Genomic DNA, 14,059 nt, shown 5'->3' on the forward strand with positions numbered 1-14,059 from the left:
CGTTTGGTAACTTAATGACTAAATGCTGTATTTTTTTTTCTAACCTGACAAAGTTCAATGTCCTTATACTTTTGTTATGAACAAACAGAGAGTTTCCCTTTCTTAAGGAAAAGAGTGGATTCGAAATAGGGTTTTTAGTACAGTTGTACAAAGAGTTTCTTTTAGTGATACAAAGAAACAGTTTGTGTGCTTTTCTGCTAGAAAACATGAATATGTTCTGCTAATAATTAGCAAGAAGAATACATATTGTTGAGAAAAAAATATGATGCATTTAGATTTTCTAACAAGAAACCACAGCATCACATTAGAGAGCAGCATCTATTTGGGTATGTCAGAAAATGATCTGTCTTGTACTGAAACCAATGATGTTTGTGGCATGAGACTAGGCATAGCTGGCAAATAGCCAGGCTTAATTGCTAAAATTAAAATTAAAAAGTGATCAAGACAGTGTACGTTTATGGTATACATTTTCCTTCTAAAACTATATGAACTTTCATTTTTAAAAAGCAGAACAAATTTAACATTAACTATGCTTACATAATTCGTATGTGTAATGTATTACGTAATTCAGTGTGCTCTGAGGATCACATTTCTACCTATTTAGCTTGTTTAGGAAGTTCCTTGCTTAAAAACATACAAAAAAATTGCTTCTGAAATGTATGTTTTGCTTGTCAAAACTTTGCACAGGACTCACATGACACACATTTTGCATTAGGAAACCAACCAGTTTTGTATACTTCCAGCTATGTATTTGTACCAACAGTTAACCAAAATGATTTTGGAATAGAAGTTATATCTGCCAGATTTGAAGATATACATGTATTTGTATGGTAATCCACAAAATACTTCTGTGGCTAGCCTCACCATTATTATTTTGCACAATATTTTAAATTACTTACTTATGATAGAATGATCTTGTGCTTTTGCGGGCATGCTAGGATCTCCAGTCCTGCTTATTTAACCTTACCTCCACAGGCTTGTTTACACTTTCAGAACCTGATTTCAATTTAATTTTCTCAGAGACTTTTGTATTTATAAAAGCTGAGCATCTAGTGACCTCTCTATTCCCGATATTTCCTTTACTCTCTACTATGGAAAAGAATAAAAACCCCAGTGTCCCATTTCTGTTCCAAAAAAACTAAACTGCTTCCTTCAGTGGGTTGGACCTTGTAATTGAAAATGGCAACCAGATGTTTACAGAACACACCAGCAATTTTCCTCGAGGCCTTTACAATTGTTTGCTAAAGTTAGCTGGACTTCATGGAAGCTTGTCTGAGGCTAACAAACAGCAAGTAGGGTCTCCTCTGAACTACAGTCTCAATAATCAAAAATAAGAAGTGAAATAAAAGTAAAGTTAGAACTAATGCTACCTACTCCTGTTAATGTACTTCAAACTCCATAGAACACCACTCACTAAGGGAGGTGATTTGGTTCTCTTAGTACTGATTTTTAGATGCTGTCCCATGAAAACCATCCTTATTTCAGATTATATTATCTTCTTTCAACCTTCTCAAACTTTGGGTGGCTATACTCTAAGCACTTCTGATTTGTGCTCCCTTCTCTTTTCCTCACTCCTGTCAGGAATGTATTCTCATAAATCTGGGTTTTTCTGAGAAGATTTTGCATTTTAAGAAGATACTGTAAACTATGTATTGCTTGTTCCTCAGTTAGAGCCCTTAGTTACCACAGCTGATTAGTACCTGAAATCTCTCCATCTGCTTTAGAAAACACTGTTTTCCCTCTTCAGTTTCTTATCTGCCTCATCTTCTCAGGATCAGTCATAGACTTCAAGAAGTCTGAGTCCATCTTGTTATCCCACAAGAGGACACACTATACCCAGTAAAATCTTTTTACGTAGTAATTTAAGACCTCTAACATTGGCTGCTTCACAGCTCCAGGGAATCTATTTGATTACTTCACTAATCTTACCCCCAAATAGCTTTCCTAATATCTAACCAAATTCTTTTGTTGTCATTGTAGTACTTCATATCCTGTTTACTATGGACTGTTCTTTTTTCCTTGGCAGCAGGCTTTTTCATATTTTATGTTAACAATTACCGCTGTTCCGCAACTCATACCAGTCTTCATACTCATTGAAGAAAGAGCATCGCTGTGTCTTCCTGTCTCTATCACCTCCTCTAATTCTCACTGATTTTGCTGATATATTATGTCTTGGAAAATGAAAATTGAATGTCTGACAGTCACCAGACATAGCCTTCGAGGCCTCTGACACAAATGGCTGTGGTTTATTCTCTGGACTAACTAGCAGCCCTGAGGAAACCATTACTGGATGCACTTATGAAGTAGCACTTCTGCAAGTACCTACCTTGCTGCTGGCCAGATGTCTGCAATTAAGCTAATTTTTTTGCTGGTTTAGCCTCTGATCAAAAGTACGAATTTTGAGGAATACTAGAAAAGATACAATGTGCTAAAGGAATAACATAAAGACATACAGCAAGTAGCATGCATTTCATGTTAGTTCTGACAGTGACTCATATGGTTTTTTTCCTGGTTTCTCCATCTCTAACTTTGGTGTGGCAACATTTCTCTGCCTCCTAGTCCTACTGTAAATAGAATTGAACAGACAAAGACATTTTCATCCCATGAAAAATGTAGTTTTTCTTTAAAGTGCATTTTTTTCAAAGGATACCCGGCAAACCAGAATGAAAAATTGACAGTGTCTGACTTGGAAAATTGCTTTTTGGAAAAATCAAAGCAGATTTTTTTTTTCATCTGTCCCAGACTGCTTCTTCAGTTATGCACCACCCAGAGAGAGACAGAATCCTGCAGCCAGCATCACTCTAAGTCTGCTGAACACCCATGCTTGCTCCTGAAGGCTCGTGTCTCCTGACATCTCCAAACAACAGCTTGTACAGGTAGTGACTGCTGGGCACAAGGAAGCAACAGAGCACTCTGTAGAGAGCCAAGGAGGGAGGCAGCAGAGACCATCTCTGCAGTAACAATGCAACAGTTCTCAAATTTAGTTATCTCAGAATATGTTCAGATTGCTTTAATCATGAGAGGTTATTTACTCCTTGCTGTAATACCAAAGTAATGCTATGAAATGCCAACTTAGATGTCAGATAGATCTCTTGACTCCAGCACATAAAGAGAAGGGCCACGATTTGCTCAGACTTGCTCTCAGGGGTCTGTTGCCTCACTCATCCCTTCCTGTTCTTGGAGCAGCTCCACCCAAGCACCACTCCCATGTCTGCAGAAAGCCACATCATCTTCATAGTTAGTTGCTGGAACCAGGGTTTAATTTCCACAGCCAAGTACTTAAAAAACATCATGCTTTTCAAACAGCAGAAAACAAAAAAGAATTCAATGCATATTGATAAAGTCAGCAAAGAGGAAATAACTTTGGATCTAATATTCTTTGCAATATACGTAAATTTAAGGATATATATAGTAGATGATCTCAACTTAACAATATCAGGTAAATGAATAGGACATGAAGCCGGTATTGATTTCAGTGGAAATAAGTATCAAGATTTATTGACACAAGAGGTAAATATCGACCAAAGCTAAGATGGGTTCAATATTTACCTGATGGAACAATAAATTAAAAAAAACCAAACCCAACAAAGCAATATATGTACTGTAATGATCTTTCTAATGGCATGGCTAAAATTTCAACCTCAGTGGATATCAGTCTAACTGCAAACAGAAGCCATAGTTTAAACATAGAAGTTTAAATACTTAACTGTAGTATTCTAAAAATAGAAAATGATGGTGTTAAATCAATAATATGAAAATTGTTTACAATTCTTTTTTTGAAGTCACCCATTGCAATTGCACAGATTTCCACCAAATTACTAATATTAACATTCAAAGGCAGCAGGAAGCATATAATGTTACGCTGCACTTAATTTGTCAGCAGCCTGAGTAGGTGTTTTTTCCATGGCCAAACTGACTGGCTATCATTAAGGTTACGCAGAATCTTTTCCATTCCAAAAGCTAGTGCTAACAACAGAATTTTGCATGTTATTGCAGAATGAATTAAAACTGGCTGGTCACATTTGTAGCACACAACTGCACATGTTTTCTGAAGCCTGCAGCTTTCTGAGAATTGCGTAACTATTAGTAAAGGTGAAGAATTGAGAAATGAAGAAAATGCCTATTAAGGCAGGGTCACCATTGACTAGTGAGACAGGCACATTGAGCAAAGGACAGAAAAACTGATGGCTCCAGAAGGAAAGATATAAGTAGTTTATTTATCTTAGAGGATACCATGTGGGGAGAGTATGGCATTCAGGAAAGGTTCAAGCAGGAGGCAGTTACTAAGAAATGTTATTTTTGGAGGTCAGAAATGCATTTCAGTGCAACAAATTTCTGAAATAAAACTGTCCTGTTAAAAAAATGTTGTGAAGATGTTGGCAGGGCATCACAGAGCCATAGGTACCCACAGATCCTGTTAATCTTTGCTGTGGCCCCAGAGATGAGAGCTTCTCAGACTGGAAGCACAGGAAAGAAGGCAGAAGACTCTGGAAAGTATTTGACAAGATCTTCTCCAGTGTTTGCCACTCTGGGAGGACCTAAGGGTGCTCTGAAGCCATCCCACTCACCTCTGATAGAGCAGCAGAGCCCTGAGCTCAGCTGAGGGCAGGAAGGCCAGTGGCCTGTGCAGCTCAGCACAGAAAGCCTCCCAGGAGAAAGTTTGGAGGTGTGGGGCTTTCTCAAGCCTCCTTCTGATCCTTGTATTATTTTCCAGGAAGTTGTGTGACACTGGTTTCAAACCCGCTCCAAGGCTGCAGCAGAGGCAGAAGCCCAGAGGGTATGTCTCTATGAGCAGATTCTCACATTTTGAAAAGAAGGAGGGGGAAGGAAGGAACAACACACCAATCATACCTTTTACTGCATAGCTAGCAAACAAAACAAGTGTACCATTTATAGATGTGCTGGCTAATATCTTTCTCATCAGCTGTTATCCAGCTTCATTTGAACACAATGGACTTACCACAAATACTGGAGATACTGACCATGCTTAAACGGATCTACCCCAGCCAGCAGCAGCTGCAAGCCCAATGTGGCAATCCCAGCTCTCTGTAAAACCTGACTATCCCATCATCTGCCTCTAGCGCAGTAAGGCCTCTCTATCTCCATCCCAGATTGAGAGATGTGTTAAACCTTACAGAAAAACTGGCTCATTTAGGGGTACCACAAAAGGAAGACTCAAAGAGCCAGCATAGACATCATCAGCCCATAAGCTTTCACCTCCTTGTGGGTTTAATTGCTAAGGAACGGTGAAAGCACAGATAAGTTTTGTTCAACCAAAGCTGTTTGAGGATTTACTGAGAGAGCTATTTTTCAGTGAAAAATTAGGGATTTGAATGATTTATATTTTACTGCAGAAAGCATATGTACAGATTTTTCATAGGAAACCCATAAACCACAGTCTCCTTGCCTGGGAAAAAAAAAAGTTATAATTTTCCTTTTTAGCCAACTATTTTCTAGTTACCAAAACTCAAAATGTTTTGGTTGGTCTGTAAGAAGTGATAAATTTCAACGGAAGAAAACTATTCTGATGTTTCTGTCTGGCAGCAATGAACTCAACACAGTGCTGCAGCCCAGGTGTGAAGGATCTCTCTGGAAGATCAATGTGCAGAGCTGTCATATTTGGGTTTCAAACAGGAGCAGAACTGGTCCCAGAATGAATAGTGGGCCAGCACAAAAAAGTTAGGAATGTTTTGTGGTGGATTTTTTTCCATATATGACTTCAGCTAGACTCTTGGCTCTCAGCCATTCTAAACAAAAAATCCTTTCAAAATTAGAGTGAACTTTGAAAGTTACACAAGTAAGAGACTGCACAAAAATAAAAGCACTGGATAGAGTTGCTAAATAATACAAAGTAAGAAGGAATGACTCTTTTTATAGATTTTTCACAACAATAATGATCTATGCTTCTCAGTCCATTATCTATATCTTTTTAATAGAGGCTTCAAGGAACATATTTTAAAATAATTTATAACACTCAAATTAGGAAAATATTATGACAAAGCACAGGTCAAAATACCCCTCTCCAAAATAAGGAGTACTATCCCATCCAGAACAGTAAACCCCATCATCTACTGGCAAAGAAAAATAACTTTGAGCGTAACTTGTTTAGTTCTAAAAAAAGATCATTGGTTTGGTATGCAGACATGCTTTTTCACTTACTTCTTATTTTTAAATGTAACTTTAAAGCTAGGCACTTACATAACACAGGGAATAGTTAAAGGCAGACTTATGTTGCCAAGAAATGGACTTAGTAGAGTCTTACTCTTTACCTTAAATTGGCAAGGATTTGACTTTTTTACGTACTACAACATCTGCTGGAAGCTGCAGGATGTTCCTGGAAAATATCTAAAACATTTTTTTTATTATTACTGGAAAAATACTACAGGAAGTACTGGTGCTAGCTTGTAAAATATAAATAGCCACAGTTAAGCTGATTCCTGCAGAGGCAGTGTTTGGAGTGTAAAAACCTCTATGGGAGAACCTGAACCTGAGTTGATCACTGTAGCAAAATCCAATACAGTGATTTTTTATCTAGGTCATGACCGAATTTGGTATACCCACTTCCTTGGCCATTAGAAACAAGTATTTCACAGAGATGGTGCACACGGTCTCTAGAGATCCCATCTTTTCTGTGCAGCCCATCTGACATTAGCAAAGCCTGCAGACATGCTGTACCTTGTCATTCTGAGATGGAAGGTACTCAAGGCAAGGCATGGCTGAAACCAGATTAAAATAAAAGAGTAGGGTGAAGACAATTTACTATTTCTTGTTACACCCTACTAAGAAAACCACATGTACCTCATTTTCAAGGAAGTTTCTGAAAGAAACTTGAAATTAATGGGATTTTGAGCAGTCTCAAGCATGCTAAATAATTATGTTTTTCATCTGTGAAACTACTCTGATACTCGTTAAAGCACAAAGCACAACTGAGCTCTCTGGTAAGCCCAGGAATGTATTGCAAGCCTGAATGATGTAAGCGACACTCCATTTAGCATGAGAAATAACCAACCACACCATTTTCCTTCTGAGGTGTCCAAGAGCACTTACGCATGGTCAGCATATATATAACTAGTGGCAAAGCTCCTCTGTGAGGCACCACAAAGCTACAGTCTCTTGTGCAAGAGCTTAAGCTTCTTCAGTGGCCTGCTTTAACTGTGAATCAAATTTCAACAGGAACTAAGAACTAACAGTACATTACCCCAGCTTCCGCAGCATCATGTTCTTTAACAAGCTTACAGAACAATCAAAACATTACTGGAGGAAAAAGCGTACCTTCATGCATACAAACATTCTTTAAGAGAGAAAATGAGAAAGAACCAAATGTAGCAGGTATTTGTTCTCTTATGAAAAGCTCTACTGAAAATAACTGTTACTATACTGATGAAGTTGGTATGAGAAGTCTTCAGGAACCAAACTGATCTGATTTGGTTGTCAAGACTATGAAGAATCACTCCGCTGCCTTTTTTACAGAAGGATATATCTAATGGAAGAATAATTTCATTATTGCATAACTGAGAAGGGCTAGAATTTGGCTTCAATCCTTACTTGCATTGAGAGCTTTACCTCTGTGGAAGAAGCTGGATCAACAGCCAACATTTAGTAATAAATGAAACTAATTCTAATCGTTCTTACTGTGATAAGGGCCATCAAGTCTGGTATCTTCCATCAGTCTCTTGTTTTCAAGGACTGTTACTATGTATCCATACTTTGCCAGGATGTGCTGACAGAGCTGACGGTCGCTGTCATGGTGGGCAGGAGGTGTGTACAGAACTGCTCTTCGTGTACGGCTTCCAAAGTACTGGAGAATGGAGCCTTCAATCTACAACAAACACAACACAGAGTAAGACAGGACACTCCTCAGCAGTAGAACATATAGTTGTTATTTTTCACAAGAGAAACTAGTAAATTACTGTGACAATATGGGTAACATTTCTGGTATAATTTAATAATTCTCTTTATAGCAGGGACGTCTGACAACAAATTCCATTTTGTCTGCCTCTATGTTTTTTTCTACCTTCATTTTGGACTGGCATTGCAAAGGTTCAAAAGCTTAAGGTAGCAATAGCGGATCTTTAAACTGCGGTCTTCACTACATGGAAACAACTTTGGCTGAAATCTGGCCTGCTCTGTTTTTTTTGCCAGGTGACTTTGACTGCTGATCTGTGGGTTGCCTAGCAGAGAGGACGTGGTGGGTCCCATGTTACCTGTTTCAAGGAGCGTGGGTCCTACACAGCAGGCGTCTGAGATCTGCTGTGCAGTGTAATTAGGAAAAGTAAGACCACTGAGGTGAAAGCATGCAGAGGAATCCTAAACAGTATTATAGATTTCTGTGCCTGTCAGTACCTTATTGCCTTATTCGTCCAACGCGGTCTAGCACGAGCACTGGTAGAGACTTCTCAGTGACAGGTCACTAATATCTGGAACGGTCTAGCTGTTCTTTTGCTATCAAAACACCATTAACAGACAAGATTTTCTTTTGGTGAAAAGTGTTTCTCTTTAGGATCGAAACATGCCAGCATTCAAGGGATTCCGTTCAGGACATGAAATTAGTTCTTGTCAGGTTCATTAATTTCAATCTAGCCGTAATCAGCAGTATGTCCTTTAAAAAATAAGTTATTCCATAACTTCTAATTTTAGTAAGCTTATCACTGGAGATAGGAAGTGCTGCACAAACAAGGCACCACCATTTTTTGCACAGCAGACCATACTGAAAAGAGACAGAAGCTTTGATATAATCAAATGTCATTCAAGATGTGTCCAGTTGTTTATAGGCCTGGGATGTAGTGATAAAGTCACTCTTCTCAGCAGTCTATTCCCCAATTACAGGATGTAGTTTTACATTACACTTGGCTGAAGTGTAAGCCTCTCTGCAGCAGTGAGGAGCACGAACTATTCAGAGCCCAGAGCCTCTAACACCTTTTGTTTCAGAGCAGATATCCCCGGTGGAAAGGGTTAGCATCAGCAGCGTGAGGACCCTGAAAAAATATCTTGATACAACACTGTCACAGTCTTCTAAGTCTATTTGCTAAATGTGCAACCCAAAACTACTTTAGACACTGGGATATTCAAGTAAAGTCTGACCCCATGCTGTCCGGAAGAATCACAAATAGCACTGGGAGAAGTGACAGAATCTGCGTTAGGTGACCTGTCAGATGTCCTCCCGGGACTCCTACTGTTTTTAAAACGTGTTAGTTGGCCGGCAAGCACGGTGCTAGAGCGTCTCGGAGCGCTCTTCACCAGCACCGACATTTTTTTCTCCTTCTGCCTTTGCCCCTCCCTCCTCTTCTCTCTTTCCTGCTCTCCTGCAGCACTAGCAACCGCTGGCAGCCCTTCCTCTCAGTTTCCCTCCCTCTCTGTTCCTAAATCCAGCCCTTGCCCTGGCCCCCGTCATGCGCTCTCTCTCCTTCCTCCTCTGGCCAGCCCAGCCAGGCACTTCCCACTTTCCATTTCACTTGTATCACGAAAGAAAATCGGGAGAGAGAAACACCTCTCGCTTTATTTTGTGAGCAAATCAAATTTTTCATCCCACATGTGCTGCAAGGGCCAGAGCTGTGGGGTGAACTAAGGACATGAGAGGAGCATGGAGGGGCTGCAGCCCAGGACACATCCCTGTCCAGTTTTAGCTGGCAATTACAGCTTGTCCCACTCCTGTGGCTGAGTGTGCTTGCTGCCTGGTGTGAGGGTCCCACCTTGACTTGGTGGCACTTTGTGTGCACCCATATTCACTGATGGTTATCACACTTTTTTCACGTTCATGCTAGCAAAATACACCTTTCATTGCAAAAACAAAGCCTGCATTGTTACTCCGTAAGCATTTTACTTCAAACAAAATTTAAGAGCTTCTATCTCAAGCACCCATCAATAACTTTATTTTACCCTGCAGGCAATATCCACAGGCAGCCCTTGCAGGGTTTACCCCAGCCCGTCCACATCTGGTGCAGTAGGCCTTGGTGGCCCCAGTTGCCATCTGGGCCACAGGCTGAGCTGTGCCCACCCCCATTCCCTCCACATGGCCAGTAAGGCACAAGAGGACAGGAACCAACTGGACTCAAGGTGTCCCAGGGCCCTGGGGATCTCACAGTCCCTGAAGCCAGAGGCCTCAGTCAGCGTCAGCCTGCCTGCAGCAGGATCTCCCAGGGGAAGGGAGCTCTCCCTCCCGCATCCACAGGAGTGCTGATGCAGACGGCATCTTCCCCAGTTCCCTGGGGACTAGCAGAAACATTTACAAAGCTTTAATTTGGCAATGGCATATAGTCAAAAGAACATGCATAATAGTAAAAAAAAAAAAATAAAGGAAGCTCAAGCAATGGTAGTAACCTAGGTCACTTCCACAAAGCACAAAGGCAAACAGCCCTGGGTGGAGCCTGCAGAGCAGCTGGCTCACACCGGGCACCTTTCACAGGCACTCAGAGGGCTTGCGATGGCCCTTGTGCATGAAGCACACTGCAAGCTGCTGCAGAGAGCTTCCCTGGGACACACAGTCCAGAGACACACACAAATCCGTCAGGCTGCCGGTGTCCAAAGCCTCCTGATGCAGGGCTGGGAGGGACAGAGCAGGCCTGGCTTGGGACACGCTTGCCTGTGCCCCCCAGCCTCCCTGCCTGCCACTCGGGCGCTAGTCACGAGGCGCTTTTATCCACTTGCTTCTCAAAAAGACATGACAGGATCTTTGGGACACTAACACAATTCAGGGTCCTAAATTTAACAGCTTGACCTGATGTCTAATCTGGTACTATTAAATGAAGTAGCTCAACACCTTTTACGGTGCTTGCTTGAGATCTATATGTAGTGTTGCCAAATTTATTTCCTCTGCACTTTCCTTTCAGAGCTATTTGCAGCCCAGGTTACAAGATGCAACGTGTCCTCTCTGTTTTCTTGCCAAGCCAGTGCGATGTAGGGTGGGTATTTTGTTTTGATTTAAACTACCCATTGGCTACATAGAATTAAAAAAACTTCTGGGCAACTGCACACTTGCAGCAAGTGATTCCATAATTTTTTCCAAAGCTCTATATAAAATGCCTTACATCACTGGCCATCCTGATCTAGTTACTACTGGATATATTTCAGAATTTCCAATATTATAGAAATAGCAGTCATGTTTATACACTTAAAGAGTCTGCTGGTTTTTATAAAATGTTTCTCAAACATAAAAATTCAGTCTAGGCAGAGAGCTGGCATAAAAGAAGCAGAGTGCAATAGATTAAAACAAGCTATTCACATATTTTGACATTTTATGGCTCTGATTTTTTAGGTATTTCTATAACTTTAATGTGCAGTAGGCTTAGACCAAAAAATGGATCCGTAACTTTTTGCATATTTGAGAATAATCATTCAGTGGTCACATGTTTTCATGTTCCAATCATTTTTTAGCTTTTCCCAGTTTGAATTCTCAAGCTATTTGTTAGCAGGCCAGTTTCAATACAACTCATGAAAAAAGGGACTGGTAAAGAGCATCTGTGATCCATGTCTTACCTAGAACATAGGGTGGCTGTCTCCACTGAAATTAATGAGGCTTCACAGCAAAGCTGACATTTCCCATATGATTTAGGATGAGCTTTGACACAATATACCTGCTCTTACATCTTTCAAACCATTGCACTTAGCTGTGTCACTGATCTCATTTTAGTGCAAAATGCTGTTTCACAGATGATCCACAACCTTAACAACTAGTGTAAACAAACCACAATGGGCTCTGAAGTGAATAAAAATGCAAAAAATGAATATTGCAATTTTGTTTTCAGTTTATAGAATAACATGAAAAACACAAAAGAAAACAAAGTGAACTGCATAAAATTTATGATGGATTTTTAAAAATATATCAAATCAAATGTATATTCCTCTGAGGTCTTGACAAACAAGATAAATAGCTCAGTTTATATAATATGAAAGCTCAAGAATTACATAACCATCCTCGTCCAACTGAAAATAGACATCTATTATCTGAGTTGCAATTCTTGGTTCAGTCTGCCTGCAAGTTCCACATAGCTATGAATTTCTCTGTTAAAGACAAAATGTTTTGACATTTTTCTTGAAACCAGTTTATCCAATTCCAGGTTATGAATGTATAAAGATACAATTGATTGTATTAGTCTCTAAAGCTTTCCTCTGTTCTACAGAATTTCTGGGTTGTTCTGAAAATCCAAAATTTGGTCATTAACTGAATCTTATAGTATATAATTGCTGTCGTTATTTTGGCCAAGAAGAAAATAGCAAAGATACTTCAAGTGGAGTAGGGAAAAACAGTTCCTTGGCATTTTTTCAGATTCCAAGAAGACTGCATAATTCCATAAATATTGATGCATTGTCTCTGCCTGGCAAGGAAGCAAATACACAGTTTGAACTGTTGCCATAGAATTTCATTGACCATCACTTCAACTGCAGAAACAAAATTCTTCTTCCTAACATAATGGCCCAACTCATATCTGCCTAAGCTTCTCTCAGGAGAGAACTGAAAAACTGTGAATCATCTTTTCAGCTACCCAGTTCTGGTGGCATTAGTCCCTGTGTTGAGTACAAGCAGCCACTTCTTTACACCAAGCTAGCCAAGACTGTCGGAGTCTCATCCAGCAGCTTCAAATAACTTGACTGCAGCTTACTTTAATCCCACTGATTTCTGCAGATACTGGGCTGCTGCAAAGAGATGTGTGAGCCACTGTACAAACCAAAAGGACTTTGCATGAAAGGGAACTGCAACAGAGATGCCACGAAAGAGAACCAGCATTACGTTAACAACACTGGCACATTTTCACAGGCAGAGAACTGCCTAAGTTCCCATTTAGCCAGCAGAAGTGTGGATCTACCTTCGCTGCTGAATACCACCTAGCACAACAACATTACCAAAAAATCTGTGAGTGGGACTTCTAGAAACTACCAAACTAATATCAAAAAGCATTAACAGGGAAAGTGCTAATAAAAACTTAGCATGTGGTTCTAATGCCCTAAGTCATTCATTTACAGGACTGTGCAGACCTTTATTAATTTCAAATGTGACTTTTAAATTCTTTTTCAAGTTTGCATAGAAGTTCATAGAAATAGTAAGTTGTTCATACTACTGTTGTATTTCAAGTGCACATAGCTCCTGTACCAAGAAGTAACAGAGAAGTTAATTTCCTGTTTCACTTTCTTGAGGATATTTAAATGTGTTGGCTTTATGTTCTGTTAGATTTCCTAATCAGAAAGAACTGGGTTGTAAAATGAAATGGTTGGAATGTAATTCTGTTTCCAGTTGTTTGCTGAATAAATACAGAACAAGCAACTAGATTATTGGCACTGCTTTGATGACTGGTTTCTGATGACTTCATAAATCCAAGAGCAAAACTGGAGTTATTTGCATAGTCATCACCAGCACTCTGAGCCAGAAGTACTGAGCTATTTTACCAAAATGCCTTTGCTTTATGATTGCATGTAGTTCATGGTACCAACTGTTTGCCATGAGAACAGACAATGAGCCAATCCTACCATCTTATCAAAACAGCTATTTTTGAGGAAAGGGCTCCAACAAAGTGCACGAGTAAGATTCTGCCTCCATTTCCCATCGGCTGCTGATGCACCCTTCTGAAAGTTCCCTTCCGAAAGTTCCCTTCCTGAAGAGAGTCTCCACCCTGCCCCTCCTTCCTGACTGCTGCCACAATAGACTTGCCTTTTATCACCAAAATATCTTTATAGCTATCTGTCGAGCAAAAATAGCCATTTCCTCAATGCTCTTTGCATTTTACATTGAAAAGAGGGGGAGAAATGTCCTGCTTTCATGGCGTTCAATGTGAATGTCATATCATTCCAAGGAAACCAGTCGTGGATACCATACCATCTGTCGACTGCTTTCTATTAACAGAGGTTTCATACCAGCAAAGTTCTTTGTTCTTTTGTGAGGAGAAAAGAGTTCTCATCCCCCTACTGTATTCTATAAAATAAATAACCTTTTTAAGATTAAATTTACTTTAAAAATCTATCAAACCTTATTATGCGTAATGTAATCTTTTCTGTCCAGAGCTCTCACCACACTCCGTTTCTGCATAATAGCAAAAATCATCCCTTCTTATTCTATCAGCTTAATTTCTCC

The sequence above is a fragment of the Mesitornis unicolor genome, unplaced genomic scaffold (assembly GCF_000695765.1).
Source record: "Mesitornis unicolor isolate BGI_N332 unplaced genomic scaffold, ASM69576v1 scaffold3152, whole genome shotgun sequence".
NCBI lineage: Eukaryota > Metazoa > Chordata > Aves > Mesitornithiformes > Mesitornithidae > Mesitornis > Mesitornis unicolor.